This window comes from Natrix helvetica (assembly GCF_964273705.1).
Source record: "Natrix helvetica genome assembly, chromosome: 1".
Classification (NCBI taxonomy): Eukaryota; Metazoa; Chordata; class Lepidosauria; order Squamata; family Natricidae; genus Natrix; species Natrix helvetica.
This window is the reverse complement of record NC_138548.1, coordinates 360,126,705-360,143,230: the sequence shown is the minus strand read 5'-3', so window position 1 is coordinate 360,143,230 and position 16,526 is coordinate 360,126,705. Positions and strand designations below refer to the sequence as shown.

The following is a 16,526-nucleotide window of genomic DNA, read 5'->3' as shown; positions in this document are numbered from 1 at the left end:
AAAACAGACATAAACTACATTTACACAATATATTAGAACTTCATGTTCCTTCTTATAGCAGTTTCAAATCGGTTCAATTCTCCTTATGTTATTTCCCCTTCTAATATATTTGAGTTTCACCATTTTTATCCCACTTATTTTACTTATCTATCTGATATATTGGGTGATTACCTCTAATAAGTTTAAACTCTCTTGAGTGCATATATACAGTACATGTTGATCCTCCTTAACTTCTATTTATGGTCTTTATTGGCTTCTTTCATTGACCTTTGTTTCTTTCCTATCTCCACCTATACCATTTTTCCCATATCTGATAATATTCTGTCTCTTCTTTTCCCTGAATTTCTTTTGTTAATTTGTCCATTTTGGCACAAATTTCGCCATTTGGCTGTCTGGGTGTTATATAGTTTTTCTATCATTTTTGTAATTTTTTCTCCAAATTTCATCCTATCTAATTGAGTTGTTATAAACTTCCAGATTACATTGTCGAATGTTTTTTGTGCATCAAGAAAAGCCAGTAGCAATTGCTTTTCTGGATGTACCTCATAATATTCTAATATATCTAGGATGACTCTTGTATTATTTTTAATGTGTGTAAGATAAAAATCCCTTTTGATCATTCATTTAGCACTTGTTTAATTCTTCCTGGCATAATTGCTGCAAATAATTTATAATCGGAATTCAATAGTGAAATTGGTCTATAGTTTTGAATTTCTTGTAAGTTAGCTGCTTTTTTAGGGATGAGTGATATTACTTCTGTCTATGATTCAAGCATCTTGGCTTTTTCTAAAACTTCATTAAACTAATGAAGTTAGTTTAACTTCATTTAACTGTTTAACTGGGGCGGAACTAACTAGATGGTTCCGCCCCAGGCGTCTGATGGACTCTGAAAGGTTCCTGGTGGAACTTGGGAATTTTCCTGAATCCCTTGCTCACAACTCGACCGAAGCCTTAGTGGAAGCCTGGGATAGGGTGGCCACTGGGTCCTTGGATCGCATTGTACCTTTGCGGCCTCTGACCCGGTGCTGATCCCGGGTGGCTCCCTGGTTTACCGAGGTGCTCCGGGAGATGAAACGCCGGAAAAGAAGCCTAGAGAGTAGTTGGAGGGCCAGCCGGTCCGAATCTGATCAAACACTAGTAAGAATTCATATTAAATCCTACTTAGTGGCGATAAAAGCAGCAAAACGGCAATATTTTTCCGCTCTTATTGCGTCCGCAGATAACTGCCCAGCCGCCCTGTTTAGGGTGACCCGTTCCTTACTTAACCAATGTGGAGTTAATTGGTTACCCAGTAGTTGGCAAACCACACGGGATCAATCAAAGTCCACATTTCTTCCTCTTAATCCTTTGCTTATACGATGGAATTTGCACGTAGACACACTGCATGCAGCAGAAGATTAACTAGCAGATCTATAGCATGAACTGTCCACGAGCAGATCACAAGTATACCATGCCTTTGTAAACCAATTGGCATTTGCCAAATGTATTATATTATCCAATGAGCTTTTGCTGTGTGGAGAAGAGTTACAATAAAAAGGGAACTTATGGGAGTGCCTGAGAGATCATCAGGTGCCTTCCTCATCAAGTGCCTTTTCCCATCAACCTTGTTCCTGTCTGGATCCTCATTTCTACGTCACTAACAAGCAAGGAACTGGGGAAGACCCCTTGCAGGGTAGGGCTGAAGAATTTGTTCAGTATCTGCAGGATAAAATCGCTCAGATCCGGACAGGCTTGGACTCTGACTGGGTAGATTCAGGCGAGTCAATGGGGATGAATCTTGTGGAGACAATCTGGGATGAGTTTGACCCTGTGACCCACGAGGGCATGGACAGGATTATGGGGAGACTCAGTGCTGCCACTTGTGTGCTGGACCCGTGTCCCTCTTGGTTAGTTTTGGCTTCCCGGGAGGTGACACGAGGCTGGCTCCAGGCGATTAACAATGCTTCATTGAGAGAGGGGTTCTTTCCCACCGCCTTGAAGGAGGCGGTGGTGAGGCCACCGCCTTCCCTGGACCCAGCTTCTTTAGCCAACTATTGTCCGGTTTCCAACCTTCACTTTGTAGCAAAGGTTGTCGAGAATGTGGTACACGTCAGCTTCCCCAGTACCTGGATGAAGCTGTCTACCTGGATCCGTTTCAGTCGGGTTTCAGGCCCGGGTACAGCACGGAGACGGCATTGGTCGCATTGGTCAATGATCTCTGGCGAGCCCGGGACAGGGGCTGCTGCTCTGTCCTGGTCCTATTAGACCTCTCGGTGGCTTTTGATACCATCAACCATGGTATCCTACTGCGACGACTCGGTGTGTTGGGAGTGGGGGGCACCGTTTTACGGTGGTTCTCCTCCTACCTGTCGGATCGGTCGCAGTTCGTGTTGACTGGAGGGCAGGGATCGACCCCAAGGCGTGTCACTTGTGGGGTGCCCCAGGGGTCGGTTCTCTCACCCTTCCTGTTCAACATATATATGAAACCGCTGGGCGAGATCATCCGTGGTTTTGTGGTATGGTATCATCAATATGCTGATGATACCCAACTTTTCATCTCTACCCCAAACCACCCAAACGATGCCCTTGACGTGATGTCCCGATGCCTGGAGGCTGTGCAGATCTGGATGGGGAGGAACAGGTTCAGGCTCAATCCCTCCAAGACTGAGTGGCTGTGGTTTCCGTCATCCCGATTTGTGTATCTTGTCCCTTCTTTGATGATAGGGGGAGAAATTGTAGCCGCCTCAGAGAGGGCCCACAATCTGGAAGTCCTCCTGGACACACAGCTTAGTTTAGAAGAACACCTGACGGCCGTGACCAGTGGGGCCTTTTACCAGGTTTGCCTGGTACGTCAGTTGCGCCCCTTCCTGGATCGGGATGCTCTATGCACAGTCACTCATGCCCTCGTCCTTTCTCGCCTGCACTACTGCAACGCTCTCTACATGGGGCTGCCCTTGAAGAGCACCCGGAGGCTTCAGCTGGTACAGAATGCGGCTGCACGGGTTATCATGGGGGGTACCTAGGTGCTCCCATGTTACACCCCTTTTAGGCGGCCTGCACTGGTTGCCGGTTGTTTTCCAGGTGCGATTCAAGGTACTAATTATGACCTTTAAAGTGCTCCATGGCTTAGGCCCAGGGTACCTGCGAGACCACCTACTGCCACCAGTAGCATTCCACCGTCCAGTGTGATCCCACAGAGTTGGCCTTCTCAGGGTGCCGTCGGCCAGACAGTGTCGGCTAGCGACCCCCATGGGGAGAGCCTTCTCTGTGGGAGCGCCTTCCCTCTGGAATGAGCTGCCCCCAGAGCTTCGCATAATCCCCGACCTCCGGTCCTTCCGACGCGCCCTAAAAAGTTGGCTTTTCCAGCAAGCCGGCCTGGCCTGTTAATTTTATCCAATTTTTAAATGTTAGTGCTTTATTAATTCGGTTTTTTTCTTGGATTGTTTCTAATTTTCTTTTAAGTTTTGTAATATGTGTTTTTTAATGCTGTACGCCGCCCTGAGTCCTTTGGGAGAAGGGCGGCATATAAAGCCAATAAAACAAAACAAAACAAACAAACATTTCCAATCCTAGTTCTTCCAATATTATTTGATTATATTTGTATAACTCCACCAGGATTCCATCTGGTCCTGGAGTTTTATTCTTCTTCTGGTTTTTCAGGACTAATTTTACTTCTGCTGTCGTTATTGGCCTCTTTATCTCCTCGCTTTGTTCTTTCGAGATTGGATTTTTCTTTTCTTGGTTTAAATTGTTTTATCTTAGTTTCCTCCATACTATCTTGCGCGTATAATTTTGTGAAATATTTTTGAATAATTTGCTTCTTCCGATTTATGTTGAATATTTCCTTTGTCATCTTTTAGTTGATATATTATTCTTTTTTCTCTTTCATTTTTCAATCTGTATGCCAGCCATTGTCCCGGTTTGTTGGCTTGTTGAACGTAATTTTGTATGGCCGCTTAAATTTTCTGTGCTAATTCTTTTTGGGTTATTGAATTAATCTTATGTTTTATCATCCCTCTTTTTTTGTTTTTTAATTGTATTCTTTGGGTCTTTCTGTAATTCAGCTTCAGCTTCACTAAGTTCTTTTTGCATACAATACAATAATACAATAGTAGAGTTGGAAGGGACCTTGGAGGTCTTCTAGTCCAACCCCCTGCCTAGGCAGGAAACCCTATACCGTTTCAGACAAATAGCTATCCAACATCTTCTTAAAGACTTCCAGTGTTGGGGCATTCACAACTTCTGGAGGCAAGCTGTTCCACTGATTAATTGTTCTCACTGTCAGGAAATTTCTCCTCAGTTCTAAGTTGCTTCTCTCCTTGATTAGTTTCCACCCATTGCTTCTTGTTCTACCCTCAGGTGCTTTGGAGAATAGTTTGACTCCCTCTTCTTTGTGGCAACCTCTGAGATATTGGAATAATGCTATCATGTCTCCCCTAGTCCTTCTTTCTCTTAAGCTAAACATACCCAGTTCCTGCAACCGTTCTTCATATGTTTTAGTCTCCAGTCCCCTAATCATCTTTGTTGCTCTTCTCTGCACTCTCTCTAGAGTCTCCACATCTTTTTTACATCGTGGCGACCAGAACTGAATGCAGTATTCCAAGTGTGGCCTTACCAAGGCATTATAAAGTGGTATTAACACTTCACGTGATCTTGATTCTATCCCTCTGTTGATGCAGCCTAGAACTGTGTTGGCTTTTTTGGCAGCTGCTGCACACTGCTGGCTCATATTTAAATGGTTGTCCACTAGGACTCCAAGATCCCTTTCACAGTTACTACTACTGAGTAAGGTATCACCTATACTGTACCTGTGCATTCCGTTTTTGTTGCCTAAATGTAGAACCTTACTCTTTTCACCATTGAATTTCATTTTATTAGATAGTGCCCAATGTTCAAGTTTGTCAAGATCCTTCTGTATCTTAAGCCTATCTTCTGGAGTGTTGGCTATTCCTGCCAGCTTGGTATCATCTGCAAATTTGATGAGTTCCCCATTTATTCCCTCATCCAAATCATTGATGAAGATGTTGAAGAGTACTGGGCCTAAAACAGAGCCTTGGGGTACTCCACTGCATACTTCCCTCCATGTAGATGCAGTTCCATTGAGAACTACACGTTGAGTGCGGTTGGTCAGCCAGTTACCAATCCATCTGGTGGTGATGCTGTCTAACCCACATTCTTCTACTTTATCTAGTAGTAGGTTATGGTCTACCTTATCAAAAGCCTTACTGAAGTCCAAGTAAACTATATCAACGGCATTCCTCTGGTCCACTAATTTTGTCACATTATCAAAGAATGCAATAAGATTAGTCTGGCATGATCTGTTTTTGACAAATCCATGTTGGCTTTTGGCTATTACTTTGTTTGCTTCTAGGTGTTCGCAAATTCGTTGCTTGATTATTTTTTCCAGAATCTTTCCTGGTATTGAGGTTAGGCTGATAGGTCTGTAGTTTCCTGGATCTAATTTTTTCCCTTTTTTGAAGATGGGAACCACATCAGCTCTTTTCCAGTCCTCTGGTAGTTCCCCGGTGTTCCAGGATCTCTGAAAGATATAATTCAGTGGTTCTGAGATCTCGTCTGCTAGTTCCTTCAGAACTCTGGGGTGTAATCCATCCGGTCCTGGTGATTTGAACTCATCTAGGGTAGACAGGTGCTCACTTACCATTTTCTTCCCTATTTCAATTTGTGTTCCTAATTTTGTGGTGCTGCTTTTGATAGGTTGGACTGTTTTATCCCTTTGTGTAAAGACAGATGCAAAACATGAGTTAAATAGTTCTGCTTTCTCCCTGTTGCTTGTCACCTTCTTGTTCTTGTTGATCTTTTTGTTTTCTGTTTTTTCTTGCTTGTTTATATTCCGTGCCATCTCGGAAAAGGATTTAGGTAATCGGTTTTGTCTTTTTTTTTTACTTTCATAGTTCATCTTTTTATCCACTATTGCATTATAATCCCCAATTAAGCAAATATTTTCATACTCTAATTCATTTATTTTATTGTGCAATTTCCTATAAAATTCCTCTTGTTTCTGATTTGGTGCATATATCACTATTAATAAGATTTGTTTTTGTGTTGTTTCTAATTCAATCATTAGAATCCTGCCTTCTTCGTTGGAGTAGACTAATTTGGACTTTATTTTTGCTTTTACATAGGTTGCTATCCCTCTTTTTTCCTGTCTGCCAAAGCTGTATATAATTTTCCAAATTTTGTGTTTTCCAATAAGTTGATATGTTCCCTTTAAATGTGCACTTCCTGTTTACAGGTTCTGTCTGCCTTCAGTTTCCTAAGTTTATTAAACATCTGTGCTCTTTTCTTGGGCAAAGGGGGGGAAGCCTAGGCCCACAGAGGGAAAGGGGGCTTTTCCTTGAAGGGCTTAAGGGGGGGATTATTGGGTGAATGAAAGAAATACCCACCCTTCTCTCTTCAATGGGTGGTGGTGGTGGTGGAGGGTTTTGGTTGAGGGGAAGAAAAAGGTTCAAATTGTTTGAATTGAGATTAATGTTTTCCCATGGAGAAAAGATCCACTTTTTTTGCCTTTATTTAAATGATAGTGAATGAATATTGTTTGCTTTTCTTCTACTGTTTTAATTGTTTACATCTGTTTCTAGAAAGCTGAGTAGAATCTGAAAAAAATCATTATTTTCCCAGTTTTGCTCTAAAGGAGGGTGGGATGTGGCAGTCCCTTGTTGGTGGGTTTTATCCCTCAGAATAGGGCGGCAAGGGACCTTGGAGGTCTCCTAGTCCAGCCCCCTGCTCAAGCAGGAGTCCCTATACCATTTCGGACTGGTGGCTGTCCCTTCTTTTCTTAAAAGACTCCAGTGTTGTAGCAGCCACAACCTCTGCAAACCAGTTGCTCCACTGATTAATTGTCCTCCCTGTTAGGAAGGTGACAGGAAGTAGGAAGGAGAACATGACAGCGATTGTTCAGTTCCAGAGGGGCTTCCTTGGAGTGGAGGAGGATACATAGAAGGGGATTCGCTCTCGGTTGTTGTTTCCTTCTAGAAGTGATAGGCATCGGTCTTCCTCTTTAGGTCCATATATACTAGGGTCAATTTTTTTAATGGAAGCTGTTTGTTCCCTGTTGTGTTCAAACTGCATTGCTGGCCCCAATCAACCTATTTGCATCCTCCCTTAACTATAAAGCAACAATAGGAAGCCATTCTAGGAGGAAGAACATATTCAATCTGTGCTGGCCCAAAGAACAGTGTCCATGAATACCTGCATGGGTTGTATTCTGTACACAATTAGCTCCACTTGGAACATATAAATCCTATGAGGGGTCTTTGCAGTTTCTCTCACATCATATAGTACCATCTCCCCCACCCAAACCGAGCAAAAGGAAAAGGCAGGGATCATCCCCAGTTCAGGCAGGCAAATGGGGGGCAACAAGGATTCTGTCAGCCGTCCCTCTCATCATAGTAAGGGGAGGGGAGGTCAGCTCCACAGGGGGCATCCCAGCATGGCTTTCATCAGGGGGGGGAGGGGAATAGAGGCTTTGAGGACCCCACCAGTGTTCATATAGGGGGGTGGGTGTGTCTCCCAGCTATTGTTTGGGCTATTTGGAGAGCTGAAGAAAATAAATCTTCTTCTCTCCTTCACTTTTTTTTTATTCATCCTGCAGGTGCCACCAGGAAATCCTTTGGACAAAGCTCTGCTTGCAGGATCCAATCTGGGTCAGTCACCAGGACCAGAGGTTTCGTCTTCTCAGCTTTCGGACTCATGCTGGAGCCCCTCCTCCTGCCCATCTTCTAACCTTTTGGCCAAAGTTCTCCTTGTTCGAATTTCCCTTGATAGAAATCCCTGGTAGTGAGCAGCCCCTGGAGACTATGCAGAGGGGGGAACACTTTGGCCAAAGTTCCCCCCGGAGGAATCATGGGAGAGACTCCAAATGCTCCAATTGCGGGAAATCCTTTGCTTACCGGTCCCTCCTTTTGATCCACAGGAAGCTGCACACGGGGAATGGATCTCAACTGTGTTTCCTTTGTGGGAAATCCTTTCCTGGAGTGTGGAGCTTTGCCAAACATCTCCGGAGCCACCCTGGACTGAAGCCTTACAAATGCGGAGAGTGTGGGGAGCGTTTTGCTAAAGGCTCGGACCTTGGAGCCCATCAGCGAATCCACCAGGGAAAGAGATCTCAGGAGTCCTGGAAGCGCTCGGGAAGATTTCCTGACAGACGGCGTCTTTCTAGGCCTCAGAACAGCCCAACTGAAGAGAAGCCCTGCAAGTATGTGAAATGTGGGCTGTGCTTTTCCCAAACCTCGCAGCTGCTTAAACATCAGCAAATCCACACCGGAGGGAAATCTTATCAATGTCTGGAGTGTGGGAAATCTTTCCGTTATAAACAATTGTTTAGAAGACATGAGAAAATTCACACAGCGCAGAGTCCTTATAAATGCCTAGAATGTGGGAAGTGTTTCACTCAGAGTTCATCTGTTTGCCAACATAATAAAACACACACAAAGGACGAAAGCAAAATGTGCCTAGAATGTGGGAAATCTTTTTCCAGCAAATCATGCCTGCTGAAACATCAGAGAATTCACACTGGGGAAAATCCCCACAAATGCCAAGAATGTGGGAGATGTTTTGGCAGAAAGTCAAACCTAATTCGACATCAGAGACTTCACACTGGGGATAGACCCTATAAATGCCCAAAATGTGAGAAAAGATTTGTGGAGTCTGCTGAACTTCGGAGACACCAGAGAATGCACTGGGGAGAAAAACTATATAAATGTAAGTCACACCTAATTCGACATCAGAGAATTCACACTGGGAAAATACCCTATCAGTGCCCAAAATGTGGGAGATGTTTTGGCTATAAGTCATGTCTAATCAGACATCAGAGACTTCACACAGGAGAAAGACCCTATCAATGCCCAGAATGTGGGAGGTGTTTTGGCAGAAAGTCACACCTAATTCGACATCAGAAACGTCACACTAAAGAAAGACCCTATCAATGCCCAGAATGTGAGAAAAGATTTGTCAATGCTTCTCGCCTTCAGAGACACCAAATGACGCACAGGAGAGAAAAACTATATAAATGTACAGATTGTGATAAATGTTTTTTAAAAATGTCATATCTTTCTCAACATCAGAGTATCCATACAGGGGTGAAGCCCTATATGTGCATCGAGTGTGGAACATTTTTCCGTACAATACAAATCCTCAGAAATCATGAGAACGTTCACAGAGGGGAAAAAAAGTTCAAATGTTTAGACTGTGGGAAAGCATTTGCTTATGGATCATCCCTTAGAATTCACTGCCAAACCCACACAGGTGAGAAAAGCCACAAGTGCTCAGTGTGTGAGAAATCTTTTACCCGGAAAGATACACTTCGGATGCATCTGAGAAGCCACTTAGAGAAGCAATATAAATGTCCAGAGTGTGAGAAAACTTTTCGTTGCAAATATTATCTTAGAAAACACGAGAGGATTCACAAAGGAGAAAAGCCTTCCAAGCCTGTGCAGAAAAATGAAAAGTGCCCAGAATGTGGGAGATGTTTTAACACAAAGTCACAGCTAAATCAACATAAGAGAGTTCACACCGGAGAAAAACCCCATCAATGCCCAGAATGTGGGAGATGTTTTGCCTTCAAATCATCCCTGCTGAAACATCAGATAATTCACACTGGAGAAAGACCCCATCAATGCCCAGACTGTGGGAGATGTTTTGTCCAGAAGGGACACCTAATTCGACATCAGAAACTTCACACTGGAGACAGCCCCCATCAATGCTCAGAATGTGAGAAACGTTTTGTGGATTCTGCTGGACTTCGGAGACATCAGAAGGGGCACACAGGGGAGAGGCCCTATAAATGTGAGGAGTGTGGGAAAAGTTTTTCCCGAAAAGAATACCTTGGAAGGCATCAAAAGGTCCATTCACGAGTGAAGCCATAGAGATGCACAGAGTGTGGTAATGTTTTGCTCAAAAGGGAGACATGAGAAAAATGACATGGAAAAAGCCCTAATAGGCCCTGATGGTAGAACAGTTTTTCATGGTTGTTCAACCCTTAGAAGCCATATAAGAGTTCATAAAAGGGAGAAAAATTAGAAACTCTTAGATCGTGGGAGAGCATTTTCCTTTCAATCGTCCCTTAAAAATTACACTCTATATTGTAAAGATGCACTTTAAATGTTTGAAGTGTTATGTATGATTTCCCTGGAAAACTACTCTTTTAGCATCAGTGAATTCTTATTGGAGAGAAATTTTTATCAGGGCTTAGATAGTGGCAAAGACTTTTATCTTCAGATGTACATGAAAATCCACATAGGAGGAAAACCTTACAGGTGTGAGTAACTTGAGAATTCTTTTCCTTGCCAATTGGAACCTCTTACCTCCTGGAGCTTGTGCATTAAAATTGCCTCCTTGGAAATTTTCTTTGCTAAGTTAAATTTTGTTATAATTTTTAAAACAAATTAATTCTAAGACGTGAAAATGAAAATCTGATGTGAGTTTGGAAACCTAACATCTAATGTGAAATTGTCGGGAACCGTATAAGGACTTCTTATACGGGAAGGTGGGACAAGAAGTCTACACCTCTGTTATTCTGTAGTAGGTCCCTTCTAGCCCTTTGATTCTAAGAATTTGAAAAGAAAAAGGGAAATGGATGAAATGCAAAAGGAGGGTTCATTTAGTGTCCATTCAAAGTTACAGTGGCACTGAAAAAAGTGACTTATGACCATGTCTCAGCAACCCCATGGTCATGTGATCAAGATTCAGATGTTTGACCACTGACTCACATTTATGACGATTGCAGTGTCCCAGGATCACCTGATTCCCTTTTGCGACCTTTTGACAAGCAACGTGAAGGGTGAAGTCAGATTCACTTAACAACCATTTATTTATTTATTTATTTATTATTAGCGTTTATATACCGCCCCCTCTCCCGAAAGGGACTCGGGGCGGTGTACAGTCCGTATTAAAATACAACAGATTAAAATGTAGAAATAACTATATAAATGCATGTATAAGAGGAGGGTAAAATATGCCAAACTGTACAGCTAATAAATAAATCAATACAAAAGTTTAAAATATCAAGTTAAATTTAAAACAATATCCCTCTAAAAACCAGTAAGAATGTGTATGCCAGGAGGTAGACGTTAAAATTATGCCAAACCAGCCAGTCGGAACAGGTGTGTCTTCAGTTTCTGTCGGAAGGAGCGGAGGTCAGTAGTGGTTCTAATATCGGGGGGGAGGTCATTCCAGAGGGTTGGGCCCATCACAGAGAAGGCCCTACTCCTTGGTGTCGCCCGTTGGCATTGCCTCGTGGACGGCACCAGGAGAAGGCCCTCCCTGTGAGAGCGGATTGGCCGCAGGGATGTATGTGGGAGGATGCGATCCCGCAGGTAACTAGGCCCTATGCCATGGAGCGCTTTAAAGATGGTGATCAGAACCTTGAAACGCACCCGAAAGACCACAGGTAGCCAGTGCAGCTCGCGCAGGAGAGGTGTTACGTGGGAGTACCTAGTACTCCCCATGACTACCCGCGCGGCTGCGTTCTGGACTAGCTGCAGTCTTCGGGCGCGTCCCAAGGGAAGCCTAGCTATACAGCTGCAGTGTTTCACTTAACAAGTGTGGGAAGAATGGTCATAAAATGGGGAAAACTCACTTAAGTGTTTAACTTGGCAAATAAATTTTGGGTTCAGTGGTGGCCGTAAGTAGAGGACTACCTCTGGATGATAAATTTAGAGTTTTTAGAACAGGAACACGGAGAAGATAAGGTGAAGACAAAAGAATGTGGAGATGTTTTGATGAAAAGTCACACCTAATTTAAACATCAAAGGTTTCACACCCGAGAGAGACCCTATCAATGCCCAGAAGGTGAGAATAGATTTGTGGATTCTTCTGAACTACGGAGGCACCAGGAGGGGCAGGAAGGAGGCCCTATAAATGTGGGGAGTGTGGGAAAAGTTTTACCTGAAAACAAAACCTTAGAAATCATCAGGCTGGAAGGAAGCCATCCAGATGCATAGAGCAGTGGTGGCTTCCTGTGGGTTTGCTGATTGTGCGTGCGCACTTAAAAGAAACTTGCTCTGAAAGCAAGGGAAAAGGGCGTTGGTACTTACCTGAGACGCCTCTTCTCCTAGGGTGAAGGCAGCATCCAGATTGGGTTAACGTCCATCCAATTATATTGAGGACTGGGTCTTGTAATTTCTTTAAGCTCCGCCCCCTGTTGCTAGGTAGACCCAGCTTTGAGGAGGAGAAATAACAGACCCCGTGCGTCATCGCCAACAGAAGGAACATACTTGTACTCTGGCCAAACCTTTGCACATACCTACCAAAACCATAGGATTCACCATCCAACCTCCTTGTGACAGAACCCACACGACACACAGCATCTTTTTTTTTTTTATTCAACAGGCAACAGCCAGATCAAAAACAGCAACAAGCAAAGCATGACCTAGGGCCAAATCCCAAACCAGGGAGGGGCTGGATGCGGCCTCCACCCTTGGAGAAGAGGCGTCTCAGGTAAGTACCAACGCCCTTTCTCCCTAGTGGTGGAGGCAGCATCCAGATTGGGACGTACTAAAGCAGTAACTGTCCCAGAGTGGGTCTAAGACTGTGGCAATGAAGCATCAGCCCCGACCACCGAGTGCAGTACTCTGCGACCAAAGGCTGCCTCCGCTGATGCAAAGGAATCCATTTTATAATTTTTAATGAAGGCATTGGGTGTAGCCCAGGTGGCCGTCCTACAGATTTCCTGTAGGGAGGCCTGAGCCGCCCACGCAGCTGAGGTGGAAGCGCTTCTGGTGGAATGCGCCGTGATCCTGGCAGGTATGAGACTGGTATGCCAAGGAAATGCAGGCCTTCAACCACCTGCCTATGGTAGGGGAAGAAACCTTGTTACCCAGGGAAGTGGGCTGAAAGGAAACAAATAGGGCGTTGGATTTCCGAGTAGCGGCAGTACGTTGTAAGTAAATTTTCAGGGCCCTCCTTACGTCCAGCATGTGCCACTTGCGTTCCAGAGGATGGACTGGACTGGGGCAGAAGTTGGGCAAAACCACTTCCTGAGTCCTGTGGAAGCAGGAACACACCTTTGGGACGAAGGAGGGGTCCAGGCGTAAGACCACCCGGTCGATATGGAAAATGCACAGCTCCTTCCTGGACGAAAGAGCCTGCAACTCCGAAATCCGACGTGCTAAAGTTATGGCCACCAGAAAGGATACCTTTAATGACAGAAACCTGAGTGATACCTCCCTCAGAGGTTCAAAGGGAGCCGTGGTCAAGGCGTCAAGAACCTTGGTCAAATCCCAGGAAGGGTATCTATGGACCGCAGGAGGCTTGAGGTTGGACGCCCCTCTGAGAAAACTGCGTACCATGGGCAGCTGAGCCAGGGAAGGAGACCCCCCACATGCCAAAACTGACAAAATGGCTGCCACTTGCCTCTGGGTGATGTTTGGTGCTAGCCCCTTATCCAACCCATCCTGCAGGAACTCTAGTAGCTGCGTTATTGTGACCCTGATAGGGTCCAAAGTCTTACCTGCACACCAGAAACAGAAAGCCCTCCAGGTGGCGTTGTATATTCTGTCCTAGCGGCCTGAGCTGTTTCAATGACCCTGGGAGAGAAATTGTCACCCCTCAGGACGCCCCGCTCAAACGCCAGGCGGTCAACTGGAACCACTGAGGGTCCGAATGTTCCAGTGACCCCTGACGGAGTGAGATCCTGTCCCGAGGGATCCTCCAGGGTCTGTCCACCGAAAGAGTCCGCAGGTCGGTGAACCAAGTTCTGCGAGGCCAGTGTGGAGCTACCAACACCACCTCGGCCTTCTCCCTCAGAATCTTCTGCACAACCCTGGGCAAAAGGGGCAGAGGCGAGAAGGCGTACAGAAGACCTGTAGGCCATTTGCATCTCCGGGCATCCACCCCCTCTGACCGATGTGCCAGGTACCGAGCGAAAAATCTCGGAAGCTGACTGTTTTGTGGGGTGGCGAAGAGATCTCTCACAGGCATGCCAAATCTGTCCACAATGTCCTGGAAAATCGAGGGGTGGAGTTGCCACTCAGCATTGTCCAGAGTCTCGCAGCTGAGCCAGTCTGCCTGCACATTCTCCACCCCAGAGATGTGTTCCGCAGTGAGGGACAGTAAGTGTTTTTTGGCCCAAAGGCCCAGCCTCATGGCTTCGTCCATGAGAGACCGAGATTTGGTGCCCCCTTGACAATCGATGTGTGCCTTTGCAGACACATTGTCCGTGAGCACCAGCACATGTCTTCCCGCCACCCCAGGAAGGAATTGGCGGAGGGCCAGATGGACCGCCCTCAACTCTAGCCAATTTATGTTGTGTGTCCTGTCCACCTGGTCCCACTGGCCCTGAGCTACCTGCGTTTGAAAGGCGGCCCCCAGCCGAAGAGGCTGGCATCCGTAGTAACTGTCAGGAAGTCCTGGTCCTTGAAAAGTAGACCCTTCGAGATTGCCTGAGACATCCACCAACTGAGCGAACGCTTGACTTCCGCTGGGACATGAACCTTGGCCAGGGAGCAGCTCACGAGCTTCCTCTGAAAAGGTAAGAGGAACCATTGGAGGCGTCGTGAGTGTAACCGAGCCCACGGAACAATCCCAATGGCCGACACCATGGTACCCAGTAATTTAGACAGAGAAGCCAAGGAGCACCTGTGTGCCCCGGCCGTCTGACCCCTAAGGTCCTAATATTGTCTTGCCTCTCACGAGACAAGTACACCCTGCATACCTCTGTATCAATCAATGCTCCCAAGTGCACCAAACTGGTGGATGGACGTAGATGGCTCTTGGGGACATTGATGGAAAACCCATGTTCCTGAAGCGCCTGTATAGTGGACACAAGGTCCCTTCGTGCCTGACGGGGGGATGAAGACTGGATGAGTACGTCATCCAGGTAGGCCTGAAGACGAATAGGCACTTCCCTGAGAGCCACTATCAAGGCAGCTAGGACCTTTGTAAAGACCCGAGGAGCTGAAGACAGACCAAAGGGGAGGGCAGTGTATTGAAAATGATGACCTAAATACTCAAAACGTAGGTATTGCCTATGCTGTGGTAAAATAGGGACGTGGAGGTAGGCCTCTGTCTGGTCAATGGAACACAACAAATCTCCATGTCTGTTGGAGTCCAGAATAGTATGTAAGTAATGCATTTTGAAACGCTTGTAACAAATAAACCGGTTTAATCGTTTAAGATCCAAAATAGCTCTCCAGCCCCCCGAGGCCTTTGGAATAACAAAAAGGATAGAATAAAACCCCAGCCCGCGTTCCTCGGTCGGTACCAGTTGTATGGCGGAAATGTCGAGGAGGTGTTGGACCGCCTCCAACATGAGGCGCCTGCGAGCTGGGTTGGAGATACTGGACAGGCCCTGAAGGAACTAGGGGGGTTGGAGACAAACTCAAGGGCAAGCCCTTGTCTAACTGTGGATCTGACCCAAGCGTCAAGAGGTGGGAGCATCCCAAACGTGGGCAAACCTTGCTAACCTACCCCCGATGGGATAACTGCATCTGGGGGGCCTAGGTTCTACGATAGTAGCGACCCCCCCCTCCTCAAAAGGGCCGCCTGGCAGATTTTCCCTGTTGAAAACGGTCAGGTTGAGGTCTCTGCCTGGAGGCATAGCCCCCTCTATATCCCTGGGCCCCATAGTCCGCCCCCCGAAAGGAGGAACCATAGTCCTGGCTCCGAAAGGAGGAGCGCCTGGGATAAGGTGACTGGCGGTTGAAGCCCTTCTTCAGGGCAGAGGGAAGGACCTTCCTTTTCTCTTTGTTCTCAATCAGGTACGGATCCAGGGCGTCTCCCAAAAGAGAACCCCCCTTGAAGGGGGCAGAAGCCAACTTCCACTTGTGGCGAGCATCGGCCTGCCACTGACGAAGCCACAGCATTCTTCTGGAAGCCACTGAGGAGACCATGGCCCTGGCCGCGAACCTGGCAGAGGTCAGGGTAGCATCAGACACAAACTGAATTGCCGCCACCAGTTTGGCAACATCCTGGTGGGCCCTTACGTCAGAGACAGGAATGCACTGCTGCAAATCTTGGAGCCACAGCAGACAAGGACGAATAAAGAAGGAAGCGGTAGTGGCGGCCTTTACCGCCCAGGCAGACGCCTGATGACCTCTTTACAGGGTCAGGTCTGCTTTCTTCTCCTCCGGTTTAAGGACGTCCTCCGGGGCCCCTGGCATGTGTGCCGGTGTGTAGAGGGCGATCACCGGAGCGTCAATAGGAGGGACAGCTAGAAACTGAGCTAGCTCGTTGGCCACATTGAAGAATTTCTTATCAGTGGCCGATGGGTTGGGCCCTGACGTAGGAGCAGCCCATTGTCTCTGGATCAGGTCCACAAATATTTTAGGCATCGGGATGGCCTCAGTCGGGGGTGCCTGCTCAGAGTACAAGGACTCTGCACTCACGGTTGTTGGTGGAGGCGCGGCCGCCGCAGGCTGTGGCCCTATCTTGGAGGCCGCTTTGGCCTTGTAGAGAAGGGAGGGGAACAAGGCAGGAGGGAAAAGACCAGAGAAAGGTTTTTTGTTGGGTTCCCTACCCTCATCCTCAGATAACACTGCCTCTTTCAGCTCTCCCTCCTCTGACTCTGAGGATTGATCCAAGTCCTTAAG

The 16,526-nt window shown here is 46.4% G+C and overlaps 1 protein-coding gene across 1 annotated transcript in view; it reads left to right on the top strand.

Moving 5' to 3' along the window:
- Positions 1-16,526, top strand: part of LOC309397838 (uncharacterized protein) — a 42,195-nt gene that overhangs the window by 1,275 nt on the left and 24,394 nt on the right. The window lies entirely within an intron of this gene.